Source organism: Piliocolobus tephrosceles, chromosome 4 (assembly GCF_002776525.5).
Source record: "Piliocolobus tephrosceles isolate RC106 chromosome 4, ASM277652v3, whole genome shotgun sequence".
Lineage (NCBI taxonomy): Eukaryota > Metazoa > Chordata > Mammalia > Primates > Cercopithecidae > Piliocolobus > Piliocolobus tephrosceles.
Window position 1 is genome coordinate 115,946,371 of NC_045437.1, and position 7,275 is coordinate 115,953,645.

Here is a 7,275-nt window from a genome sequence, read left to right on the forward strand (position 1 = left end):
TGGCTAACACGGTGAAACCTCGTCTCTACTAAAAATACAAAAAATTAGCCGGGCGTGGTGGCGGGCGTCTGCAGTCCCAGCTACTTGAGAGGCTGAGGCAGGAGGCAGGAGAATGGCGTAAACCCGGGAGGCGGAGCTTGCAGTGAGCTGAGATTCAGCCACTGCATTCCAGCCCGGGGGACCGAGCCAGAAAAAAAAAAAAAAAAAAAGATAGTAGTCAGGATGTGGTGGAACCAAATTACAGTTTTCTAATTGAGAATGTAATCTTGGTTTTTAAAGAACAGAGTTCTGGAGTAAAGAAGCAGTTTCCCTTTTCAGTAGGCACCTCCCGCTTGCTGTTGGAACACATCAATTGTATCATCATCCGCCATTTCCAACTGCAGGTGTGTCTGTTTCATTGATTGGTTGCCCTCCAATCGGAATCTGATCTGCCTCTCTGACAATCCCTGTGGTTCACAATAGGCTTTCATTAGTTTAAGTGGTGTACGCCTCTTAATCTTAAACTGCACCACGGAAGCATCCTGCCCTACCACCTTCAAATTAATATGATCATTGTTCTCAGTCTTGACTCCTTCCCTGGGCTTTTGGTGGGCCATGGCCAGCGCCGGAGTCTCCTCAGCTGCCGCTTCACGAAAGAGGTACCAGGTCCGCACCAAACGAGCACACAAGCAGCACCAGGAGCCTCCATTCTACATTTTATGCAGGTAGGAACTACTCTCCACGTGCTAAAGTCTGGAAATCCTAAAATGAGTTCCTTAGCACCTGTCTACTCCCATTGGAATGAGAGTGTCATGAAGGCGGGACAGGGAGCTTGTCTGTAATTAACTGCTGCTCAACCCCTTGCATCTAACACAGTATTTAGCTCATCAAAGAAGGAAGGAAGGAAGAGTTAAATGAGTGAATGGCATAATCTCTGTCCTCAAGGAACTCACCTTCTGTAAACATACCAATACAATGTTCCGCAACAGGAGCTCTGAGAGGGAAGGAACAAGGGACTCTAGAAATTAAGGGAAGGGGTACCTGACCCAGCAGGGGGAAGGTCAGAGAAGTTTTTTTTTTTTTTTTGAGATGGATTCTTGTACTGTTGCCTGGGCTAGAGTGCAGTGGTGCAATCTCGGCTCACTGCAACCTCCGCCTCCCGGGTTCAAGCGATTCTCCTGCCTCAGCCTCCCTAGTAGCTGGGATTACAGGCATCTGCCACCATGCCCAGCCAATTTTTTGTATTTTTAGTAGAGACGGGGTTTCACCATGTTGGCCAGGCTGGTCTTGAACTCCTGACCTTGTGATTCGCCCGCCTTGGCCTCCCAAAGTGCTGGGATTACAGATGTGAGCCACCGCACCCGGCGAAGGTCAGAGTTTTGAGAAGGACGCGGTGATATACGAGCAGGGACTTACAGGGTGAATATAGTGGGTCAGCCTTCAAGGGAACAAGTATTGAGAGGTGGAGGGAATAGAATGTGCAAAAATAGGAGAGCACGGAGCACAAACATGGACATGTCTCCCTCACTAGACTGTGGGCTACCTCTTGCTCACTGTTTTCCCAGAGTCTACAGTAGTGATTGGCAAAAATACTAGACATTCAGTAATTCAGTAAGTGTTTGTTAAATGAGTATGTGGAGGAGTAAGGAATGAAGCTTTAGCTGTGATGTAGATGTGGCATTGAATCAAGCTTGAATGCACTGGAATGCTGGGGTGAGGATGGAGAGGAAGGGATCTATCTGATAGTGGTTTGAAATTAGTGGAGACGGTAGAGATGGGTTGGTTGGGTGAGCGAGTATGAACAGGCTCTGGCTTTATTCTATCCTCAAGACCACATAGGCTCTGTGATGAGGATCTCAAAGGATCTCAAATCCAACTCCTGGGGCCTTCCAGTGAAATCCCAGAAACATACCCACCTCTTCTGCGTTTTTCAGCAGAGCAAAAGGTTCTAGGCTATTTGGATTCAAAAGATTATGTCAGCCTTTCCCTGATTTAAGCCTATTCGCTCCAATTTAGAGGTTAGGAGCAAAGCGGTCAATCAGTATCTACTACGTTCTCTGGTGCATTTAGGGTAATGATTTTATATAATCTGCTCAGTTCTTATAGTTGGGGATGAGGGTGAGGGGCAGGAAACATTATTTCTTCTATTGAAATCCCCAACTCCATCTATCATTCAGTCAGTGAATTGCACCAGGCCTGTGCCATGCCAGAAGGCTTTTCCATCACACTTACCACATCTCATGAGGCAGGTGCTATGAGTGCCGAGTGCCAGCCTCTGTTTACTCTAAGGGCTGAGAGCTGAGACCTTGTGTCTGCTCCCAACACCTGTCATGGTTCTACTGTCTTGCACTCTGTGAACTAACCCTATGCCACCCACATTGCTTCTGGGGCCCTGAACTGCCCCAGAGGGGAGAGGTCCTTCAGGAGGACTATCCTTCCTTTTGTTCCATCATGGTAAACCTACCTTTCCCTGGATAACTTTGTCTAAGGTTTGTTCCTTAGAAGCAGAGCCTGGGATAGGATTCTTGTGCAAATAAATTATTGCGGAAGTATTCTGCCAGAAAATCTGGGAAGCAGCAGTGGAAGCAGGATAGGGCAGGGGAAGAAGATAATTAAAATTGTGATTTCCAGAGAACTCTGATCCTGGGAGGAACTCCGGAGCGGGAATTGCACTCCAGGGCTTATCCCATCCAAAGGCAAGGGAACTGGCTGTCAGTCCTGGCCACAGGAAAGTACAAGGCCGGTGGGATGGCTGGTGGGTGGTGAAACTCTGAGGCAGCTCTGGTCAGCCCAGGGCAACCCCCAGCCCAAGGCAATCCCTAGGAAAAGGAAGCAGACATCCTGCAAGAGTATGGGGTGGGGCACTGACAGTATCTGCCACATACTTGCTGACCATCAAAGGCAGAGCTTTAAAGGTTATCATCTCAGCAAATAGACCCAGCGTCAAATCCTACCTCCTCCACTTAGAGCAAGTGACCTCAGGCAAGTCACCTAACCTCACAGAGCCTCCATTTCCACTTTTGCAAAATGGGAACAATGTGAATTTCTAACTTCCAAGATTGTTAGGATGTAGCAAGACAATGCAACTGAAAGAGGTTAGCATAATACCTGGCCCTTGGTAAACCCTGACAGCTATTATTACACTTCTTGCTGCTGCTGCTATCCTAACAGGTCCAAAGTTAGAAAAGGTTCTGCCCAAGTAGGGTTCTGATCTTTTGCTGAAGGATTGCTTATCCCTCTGAAGCACAAAGGGACATTTTGCTACAGGGCAACACTGGAGAAATAGGTATATTTATGTGTAGTATGCATATTTTTGAAAGCTAAGCTTGATAGGAGCCTGGTTACAAATCTGGTTGGCATTTGGCAGGTCATGACACATCCTTGGGGTCCAAAGCCTACTGAGAACTTCTTAAAAAAGAATGAGTTGTTCAAACAGCCTTCGCCAAGAAGTATGTCAACAGTCAACACCTTATTTCCCATGTGAACATCATGCAAATACAGAGCCATAAATTGCTTGCAAATTGCTGTTGCCAGTTACCAGAGTACTTACGGAGAAGCTTCCTTCCCTAAATTCTTAGCGAGTTTTTGATATGAGATGTAAAGATTGTTACTATTAAATTTTTATTTTATTTTATTTTGAAACAGAGTCTCGCTCCGTCGCCCAGGCTGGAGTGGAAGGAAGGAAGGAAGGAAGGAAGGAAGGAAGGAAGGAAGGAAGGAAGGAAAGAAGGAAGGAAGAAAGGAGGGAAGGAAGAAAGGAGGGAAGGAAGGAAGAAGGTAGGAAGGAAGGAAAGAAGGAAGGAAGAAAGGAGGGAAGGAAGGAAGGAAATAAGGAAGGAAAGAAGGAAGGAAGGAAAGAAGGAAGGAAGAAAGGAGGGAAGGAAGGAAGGAAAGAGGGAAGGGAGGAAGGAAGGAGGAAAGGAGGGAAGGAAGGAAAGAAAGAAGGAAGGAAGGAAAGAAGGAAGAAAGGAGGGAGGGAAGGAAGGAAGGGATGTTCTAAGTTAAAATGGAAATTACCACATTAAAAAATGCAAACTAATCTATGGTGGTATAAAGCCGATCAGTGATTGTGTGTGGTTGGGGGAAGGGAAGAGATGGATTATAGACAAGCTTGAGTAAACTTTTGCAGGGGGATATGTTTGTTATCTTGATATTGAGGGTTTCACAGATATACAGATAATGCATCAAATTGTGCTTTTTTAATCTGTGTAGCTGTTAGTTGTCAGTTACACCTTGAAAAAGTTGTAAATAACAGAATGAATGATTTCCCTGGTTTTTAATACTATCTTTGAAAAAATTGATGGTGGATATGTTCCCAGCTTGAAATGTAGGAGCATAAGATCCATCATCAGCCAATAAGAAAGAACAGCTGGGTGTCCTGATGTAACTTATATGTCTTAACAGTTAAAAGAATAGGGATGCCTACCTGTCTATGCATTCCTTAAAACTGTGTGTGTGGGCAATGCTCTGGGAGGAAGCTCTCCAGCCCCTATCTGAGATTTCAAGAGGTGGGTTATCTTAAAAATCCAGAGACTGGGCCGGGCACAGTGGCTCACGCCTGTAATCCCGGTACTTTGGGAGGCCGAGGCCAGAGGATCACCTGAGATCGGGAGTTTGAGACCAGCCAGACCAACATGGAGAAACCCCTGTCTCTACTAACAATACAAAATCAGCCACGCCTGGTGGTGCATGCCTGTAATCCCAGCTACTGGGAAGGCAGAGGCAGAATTTCTTGGACCTTGGAGGCAGAGGTTGTGGTGAGCTGAGATCGTGCCATTGCACTCCAGCCTGGGTAACAAGAGTGAAACACCGCCTCCAAAAAAAAAAAAAAAAAAAATTAGAGACTGTTCATGGTGGCTCACGCTTATAATCCCAGTGCTTTGGAAAGCCAAAGGGAGAAAATTGCTTGAGCCCAGAAGTTCAAGACCAGCCTGGGCAACATAGTGAGACCCCATCTCCAGAATTTTTTTTTTTTTTTAACTAGCCAGACATGGTGGCACATGGCTGTAGTACAAGCTACTTAGGAGGCTGAGGCAGGAGGAGGTGAGCTGTGATTTTGCCCCTGTATTCCAGCCTGGGTGACAGAGTTAGACCCTGTTTCAAAAAAAAAAAAAATTAATAATAAAAAAATTTAATCTAGAAAATCCTGTGCCAAGATGATCCAATGTGTGGATTCCTTTGGTGGAAATCCAGTTTCAATGATGTGCTCTAGAGAAGCTTGTAAATATTTGCTGAATTGAATAGAATATTAAAGTTTTAAAAAAATCTTCCTTGATTGAGCTGGTGATTTTCCAACTTAGCCTGACATTGAAAGGAAACATATGGGGCTGGAGCCCTTTCAACTCTCACTGGGAGGCTGGACAGAGGACTTGGGTGAGACATTTAGTGTCTCAGTGTGGATAGGCTCCAGCGCCAAGCTCATAGGAGGACTCTAGACTCCTGCCTTCTCCCTGCAGCTGAGGGTGTCCGCATCCCTCACATTCCCCTTTCTAAGCTATAAACAAGTAAAACACACACACTGACACCAACACATAACTGTGAGGCATTAGTAGAAGTAAAATTTTTTTTTGTTTGTTTTTTGAGATGGAGCTCACTCTTTTGCTCAGGCTGGGGTGCAGTGGTGCAATCTCAGCTCACTGCAACCTCCACCTTCCGGGTTCAATTGATTCTCCTGCCTCAGCCTCCCGAGTAGCTGGGATTACAGGTGCGTGCCACCACGCCCAGCTATTTTTTGTATTTTTAATAGAGACGTGGTTTCACCATGTTGGCCAGACTGGTCTCAAACTCCTCACCTCAGCTGTTCTACAGGCCTTGGCCTCTCAAAGTGCTGGGATTACAGGTGTGGGTCACTGTGCCTGGCTTGAAGTGAAATCTTGCTCCCATCCATCCATCCTTCCACATCCATCCATCCATCCATCCATGCTTTTATCTATCCGAGAACTCTCTGCTGAACACCTACTGTGTTTCAGGCGAAGTGCAAGGACTAGGTGATCAAAACAAGCACAACGCCTGCCCTCAGGGAGTTTACATTCCAGAGCAATTGACACAATGGTCAAATCACCAGAAACCAAAGGTAAAATTGCAAGTGGGGTAAGTGCTATAAAGGCAAAATAAATGCCTGTAAACAGCAAATCTTGGGGAGATTTAGCTTAATTATGAATACAAAGAAGGACAGCTTCCCAGAAGAGATAAGAAATTTGAAAGAAGAGTAAGAGCTAACCAGGTAAAGAAGGTCGGGAGCATTTCAGGCAGGACGGATGGCATGTGCAAAGGCACGATCAGGGGTGGGGAGAAGCATGGTGCAATGGAAGAATTGACCAATGGCGTCTGGGACTGGAACTCAGACAGCAAGGAGAAGAGAAACCAGCAAGATAAGTGGCGACCAAGACACATGACTCATTACAGGCCATGGTGAGGAAGCGCCAACTGTCAATTTCCCCAGACCACCACTAAGAAAATGAAGAAAACAAAATCTAAGTGAAACAAAATGAAAGGTGCATTCGTCCAGCAAAGCTAGGTTTACCAGACCTACTGCAATAACGGGGAACACACCGTTAACAGAGTTTTAGTAATGTCTTCAAAGGGAAAGGTCAGGGGGGGATATTTATAGAATTTTAGGGCTTGGGCTGGAGGACCGAAGGCTGGTTTTACAAGGCTGAGAATTAGCTGGGATTAGGCAGAGTTGATACCATAGTGGCCTCAGATCTGAGGACTCAGTGAGGAGACAGTCTCACTCTGTCACCCAGGCTGGAGTGCAGTGGCATAATCTCAGCTCACTGAAACCTCTACCTCCCAGGTTCAAGTGATTCTCCTGCCTCAGGCACCCGAGTAGCTGGGATTACAGGCATGCGCCACCCCGCCCAGCTAATTTTTGTATTTTTAGAAAGACAGGGTTTCACCACTTTGACTAGACTGGTCTTGAACTCCTAACCTCCAGTGATCCACCCACCTCGGCCTCCCAAAGTACTGGGATTACAGGTGTGAGCCACCACGCTCGGCCGAGGAGAGAGTCTTAAAGTGCGGTTTGTCATTTGTCTTCTTACATAAATGAGCTCTTTCAGTTGGTTCAAATACTTATCTCCAAGGAGCAGGTCTTTCTTACAGTACATAGCTGGGTGATCTTTACTTACCCTCAGTAGTGCTTAAGAATGGACTGAAGGCCAGGCACAGTGACTCATGCCTGTAATCCCAGCACTTTGGGAGGCCGAGGCAGGTGGATCACAAGGTCAGGAGTTCAAGACCAGCCTGACCAAGATGGTGAAACCCCGTCTCTACTGAAAATACAGAAATTAGCTG

The 7,275-nt window shown here is 46.2% G+C and overlaps 1 pseudogene across 1 annotated transcript; it reads right to left on the bottom strand.

The window, feature by feature from the left end:
- Nucleotides 1–213: 213 nt before the first annotated feature.
- On the bottom strand, nt 214–676 carry LOC111547098 (annotated as a pseudogene). The gene has a single exon (XR_003309811.1). The product of XR_003309811.1 is annotated as a small ubiquitin-related modifier 2 pseudogene (transcript).
- Between the last annotated feature and the right edge of the window lie 6,599 nt (nt 677–7,275).